Source organism: Porites lutea, chromosome 5 (assembly GCF_958299795.1).
Source record: "Porites lutea chromosome 5, jaPorLute2.1, whole genome shotgun sequence".
In the NCBI taxonomy this organism is placed as follows: Eukaryota; Metazoa; Cnidaria; class Anthozoa; order Scleractinia; family Poritidae; genus Porites; species Porites lutea.
In genome coordinates, this window is record NC_133205.1 from 30,069,216 (window position 1) to 30,086,581 (window position 17,366).

Here is a 17,366-nt window from a genome sequence, read left to right on the forward strand (position 1 = left end):
CGTCATTTAATAGGGTCAGAGTTTTCGTTAACTTCTTATATTGCAGTGGAAAAGGAAAATACCTTTACCGTGGGTGGTATTGAATATATTATTCAGTTTTGATACACTATAGTTCTCAGACTGTGGATTGATAAACATTGAATCAGGGTCAGCTTCATCATTTTTATCTGGATTAGGTAGAAGGTTATAGAGATCAGATGTTATTAATTCATCAAATTGTCCAGTCCAATTAACAATCACAAAGCTAAATTCCCTGTCATCAAGATCATAGAAGGGCAATACCTGTAGTTTATTCACGACGGAAAGATTTTGAAATGACATGTCTAATTCCTAAAAGTTTAACAAATTAAAAATAAAAATAGTATTAGGTCATTCAGCAATTGATAATCCTCAAATTCTTCGTGTGTCGTAAAGGCTTGTGTGGGGTACGTATCATTTACTTTCAGCATAATCTTGCCGTTGCTTGTCCACAGATACTTCGCATTATTGTTCTTTCTCATTGTACTCCCTTATGCGACCAAAGAGCCTTTTACGATAACTAGTCAAGGATTCGTTAATAAGATCTTGCCATTTCCATCTTCAATTGAAGGCAGGTGACTGATGTTCTTTCCTACCAGGTTCTTCCGATTCTTGTATAGTTCCTCCCCCTTATCTCGCTGAATAAATTTCACAATAACACGATTTTTCACATTCTTTGAGTCTGGGAGCTTATGCGCGGCGGCAATATGGCGGTCATCAATTTCAACTCCAGCGAGCGAGCCAACTTCTTTCACAAGTTGATTAGGGTTTTCATACGATGAGATCGGTATGCCATTGATTTCTAAATAATCTCTCCTTAGATACTGTTGAGTTTCATCAAGAGCACATTCGACTCGATACAGTGACTGATCTTGTCTGTCGATTGCTCCCGCCAGCTCGCTGAGTTTCTCTTCAAGCGAGTTTGTAATCGTTGTGTATTTTTTATTGAGGTTAGCTGTTTGGCTAATATTTAACACTTTCGAGAGCAGCTATGGCACTGTCATATTTCTTGGAAACAAAATCTTGAGACTTCTCCATTGGTTACTGCGCTTTTCACAAACACGCGAATTCTAAAATTCAAAAGCCGCCTTCACAATCGTGCTTTTCGCTGCCGTCAATCATAATTACGATCACAAGCAATGAACCTTGAAACACAGAAACACACAAAACCGATCGAAATCCACCAATCACAGATCATAAACCTTGACCTTTTGAACCTATTTAAGCAAAGTTCTGTTTCCTAAGAGGTCCGTTAAGATGATTGACGACAGCGAAAAACGCAAACGTCACTTGGTTCTTGAACTTCAGAGTTCGCGTGTTTATGAAAAGCGCAGTAATGCTTTGATGCTCGATTTGAGCTCCAGTATCTCTGTTTTCATTTCACGTCTTAAACTGGGTAGGAATTCGTCTTTCCAAATTCTTCGTAATTCTTTTGCACTTAAATTTTGATCTGGCATGTTCAGATCAATAGCCGGTACTCACGCAGCTATGTCACGCCGTCATCTTACTATAATGCGAACTAACAAATTAGCGAATAATTTTTAAACCGCTCGATAGATTTTTTTAAAAATTTAATATTCTTGACATTAACCTTCCTTTTCTATGACCTTTTAGTTTCAAGATTATTGATATATTGTAAGGCAGTAAAATAAGGCTTACAATTCGTTAATTTTTAATGGGAATCGAAGTTTCGTCATTGCAAGTGAAAGCCTCTCATTATTCACGGTATTGTCTCCAAGTGTCATTTTCACGTGAATTGAATGCATTTCAAATATGCAAAAATGCTAGCTATTGTTGTGCACGAAAATATGGAACTTGGAGACAATACCCTGAGTAATGAGAGGCTCTCACTTGTACACACAAAATTCCTGACAAAATATTAGCGAATTGTAGCCTTATTTTACTGCCTTATGGTATATCAATGATCTCGAAACTAAGAGGCCATATAAAAGGAAGGTCAATCTCAAGAATCTTAAATTTTCAAAAAATCTATCGAGCGATTTAAAAATTATTACTAATTTCTCAAAGTAGACCAAAAATCGATACATACTAATCAAATCCTTCTTTCTAGCAATCGGCTAGAGCTATCTCCATGATCTCCCCCCCCCCCCTTTTTAAAGAAGATTGAAACTACTATGAGGTGAAATTGACTGTCAAAAGCGCTTTGTTTTCTGCAGATAACAGCCTAACATCAAGCGCTGCTGTATTGCTGGGAAATGCAGCCCTCCCGCTTGAATGGGTTGAATGTAGGAAAAACATATCTTTATTCGAAAGAGTGCTGAGGCGTTTATTTATTCAGTCTTCTTCTCATGTGCGACTCTTACTCGCAGTGACCTTTTGATTAAATGCAGTAAAAAAAACGTATTTTTCGAAAGAGCACCGCGGCGCTTATTGCTTTTCGATGCCAAGGCTATTCGGGATGGCGCTATTTCAATTAAATGAGATAGGAAAATGTGCTTTTCGAAAGAGCGCCGCGGCGCTTATTTTTGTCCCACGTATATTGAGGGTGGCGTCTAAGATGTCTAAGATAAACTCCGGACCCCTTTTCAAATAAATGCAGTATCTATGATCTTTTACTGCCGAAAGAAACCGGAATTATAATGACTTTCAGATGGTGTTCTGGCCACGGTAAACTCTTACTGTCTGGTTCTGTCTTACCAGTATTTTCTAGCAAGTTCTCATGAAGTCAAGCAGAATAAACAAAAGATATTAATACATTTTTCTTCTGCCATCTTATTTATGAGACCAGTTAAACTAGGTGTGAGCGGAGGTTACATATTATCTCAAACTTACAAGAGTTTCAGTTGAGTGTCAGAAAAGGCATATTGAGGAATGAAAGTCAAACTGTTATGTATCATCATTCTAAAAAAAGAAAAAAAACCGTAACGATGGTTTATTATTCTTATTTATTAAAAAGGATCTCTTTGATCTGATTGGTTTGGTTCTCTTTACGGAAGGAGAAGGGACTGGGAGCAATTACCTTGGAAACAAGGCAAACTGGGTCATGATTTGTTATCTCGTGGAAAAAAAATGCCCCCCTCAAAGCCAATTTCGAAAGAGTTAAACTAAAGTAACTGAAAAGCCCCGCATTTTGTAAGACCCTTGGTTTGACAGCTTCCAATAAACCTTTTTTCAAGTTCAAAATCTTGTAGGTTCTTTGACTTCTAGATCTTCTGTCGGGTCCCTTCTCAAATCCGTTTGTTTTTCACATCAAGAAAAGTAACAGCCGTCGATGAAGAGCAGGTTTCAGGATGCACTAATTGTCTGATCATTAGATACTTGCAACTCTGTTTTGGACGAAAGAGCACCATTTTTTTAGGGCTTTCTCCTTTACTGAAAACTATTTGACCAAGAAAATCGAAATGGAAAGAGCTCTGCCCTTTTTTCAGTACCATTTAGTAGTAACAATTTAGAACACAACAATTTTGCGGGAAACAACGATGGGTACCCTGTTCCACTATTTTTACCAGGCCCAACTAGCTACATGTCCACGTTTATCGTTCCCAGCACCTAATCACGAAAAGAATTTCCGTTAATTTTAGGGTTCCAAGGCGAGGTTTTAAAGAAGAGAGCGTTTATTCTCATATCTGAAACCAAGTTTGAGGAAAACAAAAACGCGAAGTGGGTCTCGTTATTCCTGAATGCTACCAAGCTAGGGCTCGATAGGGCAGGCCGGAAGAAAATTGTTTACAGTGAGCACACAGATTAAGAAGATCAAAGAGCGCTATCCTGACTTTAGACTGCGAGCAGTCTCTCTTTTTCTTCAGATTTAGGGAGGGAGTGCACGCGCGTGAGAGCGTCAAGTGGCAAAGCCGCGAGACGCGAGAAACAAGGGTGGCTTCAGTTACGCGCGTGGCCATTTGCTTGTCTCGCGCATTTCGCTAGACGGAAAAAAAGAGAGACTTCTCGTAGTCCTTTGAGCCTTACACTGAACAAGATGCAATGCGTAAGCCTTTTTTTAAACAAGCAAGAAACCGAATAAATTGAACGATGCACGCTGTTTTTTTTTTCTTCAAGCTGAGCGGCCAACAGATTCCGTGAGCGGGATAGGAACAAACATTTTTGGAATTCTTGGGGCTATAACTTTGTTTCCTATAATGGCATGTTTCTGAAATTGATACAAGCAACAATACTTGATTTTAGAAATATTTTGTATTAAGTGCTAGTATGGTTACCAGTCACGTGACTCTATGGTGGCCAATTAAAAAATTTCTCCTTCAAAAGTATGGAACGTGAAAGTGTGATACTTTGCAGAAATTTGCAGAAATACAGTGCATACAAAATTGAAGAACTTGTCCGATTTGAATTCTCAAATTTCATTTTGTGACGTCACAAAATTGGCTTTTTGGTCATGCGCAATACTAATCCAAAATATGAAGAATTTAAAACAATAACTTGAGAAAAATAGAATAGTTAAAGTCTCAACTCAGTGTAATTGTCTTCTATTGTCTAAGAGATGTTGGTAACATTCCATGCAAATTGTAAAAAATAGTTTGGACAAATTTGTGGCCGATTTTAGAAGTAATAGAGGGTCATTTTAGGCCCCTTTGGTGCGTTCCATTTGCGCTCCGTGTGCGTTCCCTTTATTAATAAGCATAAGGTTCGAGTCCATGACGTCACCCATTGTTATAACCTAGGGAGAAATGCGTTCCTCCATGCTAATTAAGTGCCTAGTCAGTGTCTAGCAAGCTAGGTAAAAATGCGTTCCTCCATACTAATTAAGTGTCCTCCTCCATATATAATGAAGTGGATAGTCGTTTCTTGAAATAACACAATATGAACAATAGGCTTGCCTCGACTTGCTCAGTAAGTAACTTGTGCCCGGTTTAAACGTCTATTAAAAGAGAAATAGCATACTATCTTTTCTACTAAAGGATTTTTGGCAAACGAAACAGAGCCAACTCATGTCAACTCCTCAGGAGCAGAATGTAGACTGAGAAAGAGGTAAAGAGGTAGAATGTTGCGCATTTATAAAGGTTTTCAGGCCATAAAATTCCATTGTTTTTCCCCCACCACCACCGCCGCCACCACATTTCTATTGTTATCCCTGCACCACCACCGCCGCCACCACATTTCTATTGTTTTCTATCCTTCGCCCACTCGTTTCATTTTTTTTTCTCCACGAAGATTTAATCAAGAACAAAAAGTTGTCAAGTGATTTAATAGAAAAGCAAAAAGGCCACCAAAATTTAGAAAATACTTCCGATAACGAGAGTCATAATGAGGAGAGTTCATCGGATATTGAAAATCAGGAGGAGGAGGAGGAGGAAGTGGCTTCTGAGAACGGTGTTGAAGCTGAAGGCACCCAAGAGAGCGACAACGACACTGAAAACGACAGTCAGGAAACAGAAAGTAGTAGCCCTGAAACGTCCACCACCTTTCACTCTAAAAGTCCCTATGCTCCCTTGGCTTTTTTCCTGTGGAGCTAATTTGTATTCAACTTTGGGCTTGTGAACTCGCATAATTAACTGACTAACGGTGCGTGAAACGCAGAGACTTTAATCTTTTTTCATGTCCTCGAGGTATATAAGAGAAAACGGTTTTGTAATAGTCAGACAAAATTTGATATAGAGAGTTTTCAGCTCCACTTTTGTGTATATGTGTGTGTGTTTTGTTTATATATAACCGATATTTAGCGCTAAATAAGATATAGGAAGCCGTTTCTCGCGTTGCTAGGTGATTGCTCCTATTTCTTTTTTAATAGACGTTTAAACCGGGCTGAAGTTACTTACCGAGCAAGTCGAGGCAACCCTATTGTTCCTATTGTGTTCTTTCAAGAAACGACTATCCACTTCATTATATATGGAGGAAGACACTTAATTAGTATGGAGGAACGCATTTTTACCTAGCTAGCTAGACACCTACTAGGCACTAAAATAGTAAGGAGGAACGCATTTTTTCCCAAGGTTATAACAATGGGTGATGTCATGGACTCGACCATTATGCATATTAATAAAGGGAACGCACACGGAACTCAAAGGGAACGGACAAAAGAGCCTAAAATGACCCTCTATGTCAAATGATTTTTAGACCTTTTTTTTTCCTAGCGTGATGTTGTTGTATTTCGCTCTTTCATAGAGGGGCGTCTAATACGAACTTAAAAGAGTAGTGGTGGGAGGGGGGTGTTTATCAGACAAGAGGCATTTATTTGAGAGGGGACGTTTGTTATTACGGTATGCAGATCTGTGAGAGTGTTATGATAACACCCTCTTCGAACTGCATAATTTTTCATATCATACTCGGCCTAATCACATAAATTGCAAATTGAATTAAAGTTTAATGGCCGGGTCGTCCACACGAGTATGTTTAATTTAATCTGTAATCGCTTACGAACGTATTGTCGGTTTCGACCACTCTCCGCCCTAGAACTCATAAACATAAAGGGACTCGTGTATGTACACAAAGCTTAACGCAAGGTTAAATCCCTAAAACCACCATGACGGTCATTTTACTACAACTACCAGAACACTTCAGAATAATTTGTTATTTAAACCTTTAATCAGTAAACACGCGAGGGTCAGATTTGCGGGTACTTGTAGTCAAATAAAATCCTTTGAGCACACAAAATCACGACAATTGTACAAATGTCTACAATATTTTTCTTGTTCTTTAACAGTTACTTCTCAAGAAATTAAACAACTTACAGGGTACGCAAGTTTGTAAGTCCAGCAAAAGTGCGACCATTAATTTGGGAGATAGAATTGAAGTTTAGGTTCCTGGGGACGAAAAAGAAGAGAAACAGGGAAATATTTACAGCCTCTCTTTTTTTGGATACACACTAAGGTGCATTTATTCTAGTAAGTAACGTTAAGCAACGTCATTTTTGATACTTTCCTGTTTGGAAGATATTGATATTCTAAAGAAGTAAACATACATAAACTCCACGTAAAATTAAAGTCAAAACTTACAGTTCAATTAATTTGCTGCAGCTAGAAAATACTTTATCCGGTAATGATTGTAGTTTGTTTGAAGACAAATCTCTTCAAGAAAACAAAAGAAGTTTAGTTTAGTAAGAACATAAAGCATCACTTTAGAATAGATTGAAAGGGTTATTGCCAAGTAAAAATTAAATCACTCATAGTTTGGTTCCGTCAGAGGGCTCGTTTGTTTAAGGAAGAAGGAAAAACGCAGGAAACGATTTTCGACATTTGCTCTGAGAGAACACGGTGGGGTCAAACCACCCCTCAAATGTCTTATTTAGGCTACCTAACTTTTACATTTCTTTTCATTTCTTGACCAAACTTGCCAGAAAGACTACGATTGTTGGCCAAATGATATAAGTTTTTGTTTGATTGTTACGTCACAACGGCTGACGTCACCTAAATGGTTTAAATGTAGTTTTTGATTTCAAAGTCAATTTTACATCATCTGAAAGAGCTTTAGAAGAGGAGTAAAACAGCGAAAACCGTTTCTGGCTACGACTCGTAAAACCCGAGTTATGGGACTTCAAAGATTTTTGAGTGCACACCCGGAACCATACTTTTCCTTAAAAATACGATCCCTATGATATTTTTTCACAGTTTTTTGCAAAATAAGCTGATTTTCTGGCAACACAAACCTTTTGTAGTTGGCCAAAATCGTATCATTTTAGATTTTCGTTTTTTTAATCAAAAACACTAATTTAAGCAAACCAAAAAATTGATCAGGTGACATTTTGATGTCACAAAACTGTTTTCCAGGTATTTGCACAGTTGAGAATTTCTTTTTTTCAAATTTTTCTTTTCCTTTTACCTTTCGACAGTAACGATGTGTTATGTCCAGCTTAAAAAGCAAGGGCGACTTGACAATAAAACTCTTAAATTTAGACTTATTTTACAAGGGGAGTACCCCGTTTTTGTGCTACAAATCTATCCAAATTCAAAATGCCATATTTCAGCTCATATTTGAGATACTGAAGAAATTTTTTCAGCTTTCAACTTCCCTTGAATATTTCTTTTAAAAGCGGTATAAAATAGAGAGATTCAAAAGTTTAAAATTCACTTATGAATGACGTCACCAAATGTGACGTCATAATTTGACATTTGGTGTCATCCTCTAAGCTATTCTGATTTGCCTGATGTTTCGTATTTTCAGGCCAAGTTTGGTAAGGAGAGAGTTAAAGCTAACAAAGTTATTCTAAATTAACCAAATTTGCCACTCTTTGATAACTCCTTTGGAGGGTGGTTTGGCCCCACCATGAATGGAAAATTTGGTTTGATGAGCTTTCATGGCAGTTTTTTAATCTAAACGGTTAACGCTTTAGAAAAAGAGAGCGCACCCGTCAGAAGTGAGAACTTGCTATCGACTCCAAAAGCCAAATGCTTTTAATTAAAATAACACTAAATTGAAAACAGATTTGTATGGAAAGAAGTAAATTCACTCTCTGGCTGGGTGGCTGGGAAAAATAAAAAAGTCTGCGCCGTCGACCTGATTTGAAACTAAAGCCCCATTTACACTACACAAAAAAATGGGTCCGGACCTATTAAAAAGTGGTCCGGACCAATTTTTTTTTAACCGTTTACACGGATAACAATCAGGTTAGGCTTATGACTGAAAAGAGCCCTAATGCACACTGTTTACAATGCTGACTTTCGGTGTCCGGACCAGATTTTTGTTTGAGCCTTCGGTATCTTTCCTTATCGCTCAGTGGTAAATACACAAAAGGGTGCGCGAAGGAAAGAAACATGGCTGCCATTATGGCTGCCACTCTCTCACCATTTCCTTTTAGGAGGAGAGTGACTCCCTTTTCAGGGGAAAACTCCGCAGAAACATTGAACCGTTTTAGAAGAAAACGGAGAAGGAAAATTTTTAAGTTGCCAATTCTTTTAATGGCCTTCATAATAAGCCAATGCACCATCGAGAGAACCATATGGCAGCTTCCTAGAACAGGTGCGTGGTTTCAGCTTGCATTGAACGAGTTTTCAGACCAAGAATGGTACGAAAACTTTCGCTTGCCCAGGGCGACATTTCGATTTCTTGTTGAAGAACTTAAACCAGAACTGACATTGCAAGATACAAAGAAGAGGAAAGCTGTTGAAGTAGAAAAGAAAGTGGCTCTGTTCTTGTACTTCATTGCTTCAACCGCAAGTTATAGAACGCTTTCTAACCTGTTTGGTTTATCCAGGGGCTTTGTTTGCATTTGCATCCGCAAGGTAGCCGCTGCAGTGTTGAGAAAACTCAAGCCAAAGTATATGTCAATTGCTAAAGGAGATGAACTTGCTCGCGTGAATGCTAATTATAACGAGAAATGGGGGTTTCCCATGTGTGCTGGAACAATCGATGGCACACATATACCGGTTTCAACACCACAGCAAAATCATGCAAGTTAGATCAACAGAAAATCGTACCGCAGCATTGTGATGCAAGCTCTTGTTGACAGTAATTACCTATTCTGTGATATTGTTGTAGGGTGGCCAGGAAGTGTACATGATGCAAGGGTCTTTTCGAACTCACAGCTGTACGCTCTGGGGTGTAGTGGGAGGTTATTTCCACCAGATGTGAAATAGGAAATTTTGGGGCAGGAAATTCATCCGGTTATCTTGGGAGATCCAGCCTACTCCATGTTAAATTGGCTACTTAAAGGTTACCCAGAGAATGTTAATACCCCCAGGATTCAGAGGTGTTTTAATTATCGTCTCAGTAGAACCAGGATGACAGTTGAGAATACCTTCGGACGCTGGAAAGGAAGGTTTTCAAGATCTCTAAGCGCCAGGATATGGAGGTTGATGGCAGCGTGGCCGAGTGGTCAGCACGTCGGACTCGCAATCCGGCGGTCCCGGGTTCGAGTCCCGCTCTGGCCACTTGCTGGATTTGTGCTCGGTCGTCCCGAATACAAATTCTCGGCCACGCTTGTAAATAGCCAACTGGTTGCCTTCTGCCAGTTGGGGTTTTAAAATCCTGTTATGTTGTATTTGAATTATTCGTTTCTAAATATTTGAGTGGAGTGCCTGTAAATTAGCTGGACAAGCTAAGTGCAATTTCCACTATAAATAAGCCTTTAACCTTTTTAACCTTTTTTTTAGTCAAGGTAGTAGCAGCTGCTTGTATGATTCATAACATCTGAGAGATGAGAAAGGAACCCTATTTTGCAGAGTGGTTACAAGAAGGTTTTGAACAGCCTGAGGAGGAAGTAATCCAGGATGGAACAATTGACGAACTGCCTGGATCTGATGTAAGAGACACTCTTGCTGCTTTTTTTGTGTCACCCGTAGGCCAAAACTTGGAATTGGAGTAGACTTCCTGTTGTTGTTTTTATTTAACTGGAGATCAGTGACATATCTTCATGTTACTATGTTAGAAGAGACCCAGCTATCGGTAAATGTTACCAATGATGGTCAGCATAAAAGAAATGTTGTGTTAACACTAAACAACAGCTGAACTGTTGTTGTTGTTTTGTTTTTGCCTTAGTGACATTTCTTTACGTTGCTATGTTGGAAGAGACTTAAATAAAATGTTACCAACAATGGTCACCACAAAAAAGCATTGCGTTATATTTATTTCAGGAGGTAATGAAATATTACAGAAATAGAACCTGTCTAGTTTAGTTTTGCAAGATACTCATAATGCTTGTTTGTTTTAATTTACAACGATCAATCCATTGAATTTCACGCATTGAATTTCACCCATTGAATTTCAAAAGAATAAACAGCTCTTTGGTTGTTCCCAGGTAACTCAACGAATAAATGCTTAATTAAAAAATATATATATGTAATAAAAACAACAACTATTCTTGTTTTTGTTGCTTGTGAACAGGCTCTTTAGTGGTGAGTGGGATGCGCACTGACAAATCTGTTCACCAATGCTTCTAGTGACTGGCCATCTCCCACTAAAGAGCTAATTCACAGGTTGACGTGCCCCAGTGATAACTAAATTAAACAATGGTAACTTTACTGCCCCCTCTTGGGATGTTATCTTTCTTCATCTGGAGTTTGGACTCAAGTTTACAAAGGGTAATAACTGTGTCTATCAAAAGAATATTCAGATTCCTGCTGCCCCGGAGTTGTCCATTGAGAGTTACAGCCTCTCATTTGCATCATCATTTGAAGGACATGTAATTCATGCTCTCTTTCTTTTCTTCTCATTTCAAGTCGCAATTTTAACTCCCTCTCATGCCTCTTCTCTTCCATTTCTTAAAAACCTGTGAAGGGTGCTAGAAAACAGTAAAAAAAAAAACTTGGTACAGCAAGAGTCTAAAAAATGACAACAATTAACATCATTTTCATTTTTTTCATCATCATCACCATCATCATGATCATAATTACTGCCATTATGATTGTTTTAACAGTCACAACATTTTCTTTTCAATCTTCCAAAAATACCAGGGTTTTGTTATCCCTTTGTATTCTGTCCACACATCCTTAATTAGCACACAGTCTCCAAACTAATTCTTGCTAAAACATTTTAAAAACCTTGAAACTAATTAAGAACCTGTATTTATCTCTTCATCTCAGCTTCTGAGGATTCACGGAGACTCAAACACACTGTTTCAATTGACTTCTCCACTTTTGTTTTCTTGGAACTTTTTGGTGTGGCACCTGTGAGGCACTAAGATCTCTTCCTTTCAGAACTACTACAATCAGTGTCTGAGACTACATCACTTTCTTTCTCAGAATGCACTTCTGAGCTATTTTCTGAGGTTTCTGTTCTGCCAAAAAGTCAATTATAACAGTAAATGAGTATGTTGCAGTTAATTTTTGTTTTCAGTTAAATTTTATTTTTCCATGTTTAAAACTCATTATCATACATCACATACCTAAAAACAAAGGAAAACTGATAAACTTTAACTGTAGAAACAAAAAATTAACTGTAACATGTACATGCACCACACAGTTTGAAAACCTTGTTAACTCTCATTCCCATCCTCATTATTTTTTTTTAACTGACAGGTTATCTAGTAAAGATACCCGGAATATATTCATTTGGTGTATGATTTGAAAAATAACAGAGCTTATTTAAATCAAATGCACAAAAAATATTTTTTTTTGGATTGTTAATCTAAAAACACAACAGCAACAAGAACAAACACTCTACCATTTTCAAGAGAGCTTCAATTGTAGACTTCACTATTGTGATTACTAGAGCTGCTACCCCACAGATGCGGTGGGTCAATAGTTGGGTTATCTTTAAAAATTATGTCCATTTTTTCCATGAACTTCCAGGGCTTCTTGGGTCTCGAATTTCCGCTCTTCTTGGCACTATCCTTCACATCTTTGTATTTTGCACGTAGTTTTTTCAATTTGTCCGTAATTGCCGCGACAGTTTTCATCATTCCTTTTTGAAACAACTAGAAAAACGAAATAGCATTAGAGCGAAATGAAACACAGTGACCTGATTAAAACTGTCAGAAGGAAGGATTTTAGCATAAAAACTTACCGTACTGTTCTAACTTCTTCTGAACTTCCAGGTACACTGCATTTTTTGTCTTTCGGGCATTTTGCTTTCTCTAGCCCTATTTGAATGGTCTCTTCGGCAAAAACGTCTAATAGTAGGCCAACTTCTTTATCAGTCCACCCAATCGTTTTCGTTTTCTGCGTTTTTGACACCATCGACGCCATCTTGTAGAAAATAGAGGAATAGTACACATGCGCGAAACCACCGTAAAGCACGGCAGGCTCACATGAAAAACATGGTACAGATAGTACGGAACGAAGATGCGTTCACACAGCGCTTTCGATAAGGAAAAGGGGTCCGTACTCGTTTTTTTTTTCGGTTTTGGGGCCATAGCCGCCTATGGCCCCAAAACCAGAAAAAAGCGAGTCTCGTGGACTTTAAAATTTTACCTATTACGTATATATTCAGCTAAGAATTCGATAAATGTACCAAACAAAATTAAATGCGGGCTCGAGGACATGTATTGCTGGTTTTCATTGTCACGCCATTCAACCATAGATCAAAATAAAAATCAAAACCGTTCAATAGATGAAGTCCAGAATCTGGGAAATGAAAGGAGGTAAATATAAAGACCCTCACCAAGATTCAGGTCAGAAGGATATTCCGTATACGAGATATCCGAAGAAATGTCTTACCCAAATTTATAGAGATTTGAATGGAGATGCCATGCTTGTGCCCACCTGCAGGGGCACCAACACCGCGGACGGAAACCCACAAAAACATCTGTTACCGAGTTTTGGTACAAAAGCGTGAATTTATTCCCCCGAAGAACTCATAAACATTAAAGTAATACTTTTTCTAATACATGAACTGTTAAGATAGCGAAATTCCCCGAAATACCTCGCTTTTTTTAACCTACATGACAACTCTCTTGGCAGTCATGTAAATGCAACATCACGCAAAAGCTTAGAAATTCAAGCGTACTCTATCGCAAAACCAAGAACCCTCTTGAAGCGAAAATTTGTATGAAAACTAGTTTACAGCTGCTCTAACACTTCATGAAAGTAAAATCTCAGTAGGACCGATAGGTTTTTAGTTTGAACTTTAGTGACGTCCTGTGAAAACCAACAATAACGTCATGCTCAGTTAACTAAGGGTCGATTTCCAGCGTCGCGTAATTTTTACCTGAGCACGTAAGTAAAATTTACGTTCACAAATAAAATAGAGGCAAATGCATGAAAGGTCACTCGTAACTCGTAAGCGTAAAAGTTAAACCTCGCCAACTTCTCATTTAAGCTCAGCACTTCATCTTGCCTCTATTTTATTTACGTGATTAAAATTTACGTGCGTTAGCGTGCGCAGCCAAAAACGTGTCAGTGGAAATCAACCTTAAGGACCGCACGTATGCATCTATTTAACATTTCAGTTACTGTTTTTGCCTGTTTTCAATACAGGAAGATAAATTGAGTTGTCGGGTGCACTGTCGTTTTTGTTGTACTTTAATTTTTAATTTCTTAGTTTATCATAGATTGGAGCATGAAAATTTAAATTGGATTTATTTTCTACTCCCTGTGAGGTGTTTAAAACAAAAAGAAAGCACATTTTAGATCTAAATGTAAATCAATGAAATCAATGTAAATCAATGAAAATCGAAAATCTCTCAAGATTGCGGCTTTGATTTGTATTGATTTGCAATTGCTGATATTATATTGCTATGAGCCCGCGAGTCGGTTGGAACCGTAAAGGCGTGGAAACTATATATGACGTGTGTACGACCCATGTTTTTAGTTCTAGTTCTGACTTTACATACTTGTGAGACCTAGCTGAGTTGTGTTGATGCAGCACTTGTCAACATGGTGGCAGTGATTTTTCCTTGGTAAAGGAGTCAAACTCGTTCTGGAATACGATTGAGAACAGGATAACAATATTTTCCACATGGAGATGACAATTCCATTTAACGCCAAACTTGGATCTGACCGATGGTAATCTTGCTGATAGTTTTAGGAAATGGAAGCGTCAATTGGAAGTCTACATGGAGGCTAGTGGAGCTAATAACAAGCTGAAACAGCGACAAACAGCGATCATTTTACATTGTGCTGGCCCGCAAGTTCTCGAAGTCTATGACAAAAACGACCCAGTGAAGGTCCTTGAAAAGCTTGAAGAGTACTTGAACCCGCGAGAAAACGAAGTTCTTCAAAGTTTTCGATTCTGGAACATACCATTCCACGAGCCTTTTGGTGTATTCCTAACAAAGTTATATTCTCGTGCCGCCTCGTGTAATTTCAAGGAGAAAGAGCGAATGATCAGAGACAAAATTGTCTTCAGTGCCTCCGGCAAGCTGGAAGAATTATTGCTTGGTGAGTCAAACCTAGACTTGAAGAAAGCCACAGAGATCTGCCTTACTTCATGAGCTAAAAAGGAAATGAGTCCACCAAGTGAAGGATACCCGATTGATATAATAGAGGCACAACATCAGAAAAAGCAAAACAATGCTGTTAAACCTCAGCAGAAAGATGGTCCCCGTGTCCTTAAGGAATGCAATTTTCCCGGCCAATCGCATGAAGCAGCAAAGACACAATGTCCTGCCTGGGGGAAAACCTGCAATTACTGCAAGGGCAGAAACCATTATGAAGTCAAATGTAAGAAGGTAAATTTACTCAATGCAGGGAGAGACTCTGATGAATGTGATGGACAGTGGTTAGCTGTGGTAGGGGCTGATCATAAACGTGTAACTGTCTTGATGCAAGTTAATGGTTGTGAAGTCAGATTTCAGTTAGACTCTGGTGCTGACGTAAATATAATATGCCAGAAAATTGTGACGAAATCTCAAGTGAAATCCACCTCACAGAAATTGATTATGTGGAACAAATCAAAGGTAACTCCTTTTGGATAAGTTACTTTGGAAATCTTGAACCCTAAGAATACACAAGTAAGTAAAACCGATTTCATTGTTGTCCCAAATGGCCTAAAAACTGTGAAAGAAATGGGACTCTTTACCATCAACAGAGAGAATTTCATTGCTGAAGTGACCAGTGATACAAGGGAGAAGCAAAGCTGCACGTTAATTCAAATGTTACATCAAGAGCATTACCCTGCCAAAACTTGCCATTTGCATTGCAAGAGGATGTCAAAAATGAGCATTACCCTGCCAAAACTTGCCATTTGCATTGCAAGAGGATGTCAAAAATGAACTGGACCGACTAGTGGAAATTGGAGTTTTGGCACCTGTAGAGGAACCAAGAGAATGAGTAAGCCAGGTGGCTGTTGTCAAGAAACCAGATGGATCGCTAATGTGTTACCCACTCTGAACAATGCCAAGATATTTAGTAAACTTGATGTAAAGCACGCCTTTTGGCATGTGCAGCTGGACAGTCCATCTAGTCTTTTAACAACCATGATCACCTGGACCGGACTCCCTTTCGGATTAAGGGTTAGCAGTGAGATTTTTTAAAGAAAGCTGAACGAAGCGCTCAGTGACCTCAGCGGTGTTATCTGTATTGCAGACGGCCTGCTAGTGATGGGTTGTGGCAACACAAGAGGGTAGGTACGTGGTGTAAACATCATATAGTGGTTCCCCGTTAGTTAATATATGGTATACATTGCTCTCCATAGCTTTACATAGTCCTACATAGCCATACATAGCCATACATAGCCATACACAGCCATACATAGTCCTACACAGCCATACATAGCCCTACATAGACCTACATAGCCCAACATAGCCATACATAGCCATAAATAGCCCTGCATAGACCTACATAGCCCTACATAGCCCTACATAGTCCTACATAGCCATACATAGCACTAAAAGGGGGTGGTAGGCCTACACGACTTTTACCTCATGCCAAAATGCTGCTTATTCCAATAAAGTTGTTTTTATCTGCTGGGTAGATTATGCTCTGGAAGGTTCTGCAAATGTGATTTTAGCCCCATGTTTCACACTGAGAGGTCATGACATACATATGGATTGTCTGTAGCTATTGTTTTCTGGTCGGCAGGATTTGCCCTCTGATGCAAGCGCATTTTCTTTGACCTCTTTTGAAGCGTAAAGCTTTTTCATTACGGCTGAATAAGGGTTCCAATTTTCTCCAAAGTGCCTTCTGGATCTGAATAACTAAGCGATTTTCTTTAGTCCGTGAGTGTAATGTTCTTCTGCAATGCTTTATCACGCTGGGCCCAGCTCGTCAGTTTTCCTTGCAGAATGTTAAATTATCACGGATACTGACTTACAGATCCAAAATTATAAGAGTAGAACGCAGCTTAAACTGAAGCTACATAAACTTACTATGGAGAATTGAATTGTGACTCAGTAAACTCCAGCTTAGTGTTTTTCTACAGATAGTGTGAGTCTTTTGACTGGAGCGCGTAGTCCCTCCCTTGGTAATAGCTTTGAATAAGCTTAACAGTCTTTAAACTGTTTTGTTATTGCCACAGTTTGTGATCAGGCAAGACCATGGTTTCGGTTCTCCACACGAACCTCATCAGTTGCCAGGTTGGCTTTGTGCTTGGTTGCTTTTGCATGAGCAACTTAAGTTGTACTTTGTTGTGGCGAGAACGGTAAAGCCGTTTTGTCTTTTGAGCTTTGAACTTGAACATAAATAGGGCTATGTATGGCTATGTATGGCTATGTATGGCTATGTATGGCTATGTATGGCTATTTATGGCTATGTATGGCTATGTAGGGCTGTGTAATGCTATGTAGGGCTATGTAGGGCTATGTATGCCTATGTAGGGATATGTAGAGCTATGTGTGGCTGTGTATGCCTATGTAGGGCTATGTAGGGCTATGTGGGGCTTTGTATGGCGAGGTAGGGCTATGTAGGGCTATGTAGGGCTATGTAGAGCTATGTATGGCTATGTAGGGCTATGTAGGGCTCTGTATGGCTATGCAGGGCTATGTAGGTCTATGTATGGCTATGTAGGGCTATGTAGGGCTATGTAGGGCTATGTAGGGTTATGTACGGCTATGTACGGCTGTGTATGGCTATGTATGGCTATTTATGGCTATGTATGGCTATGTAAGGCTATGTATGGCTATG

General features: G+C 38.9%; 1 pseudogene; it reads right to left on the reverse strand.

Annotated features, from left to right (window-relative positions):
• Window positions 1-338: 338 nt before the first annotated feature.
• LOC140938214 (uncharacterized) overlaps window positions 339-17,366 on the reverse strand; it is a 45,608-nt pseudogene continuing 28,580 nt past the window's right edge.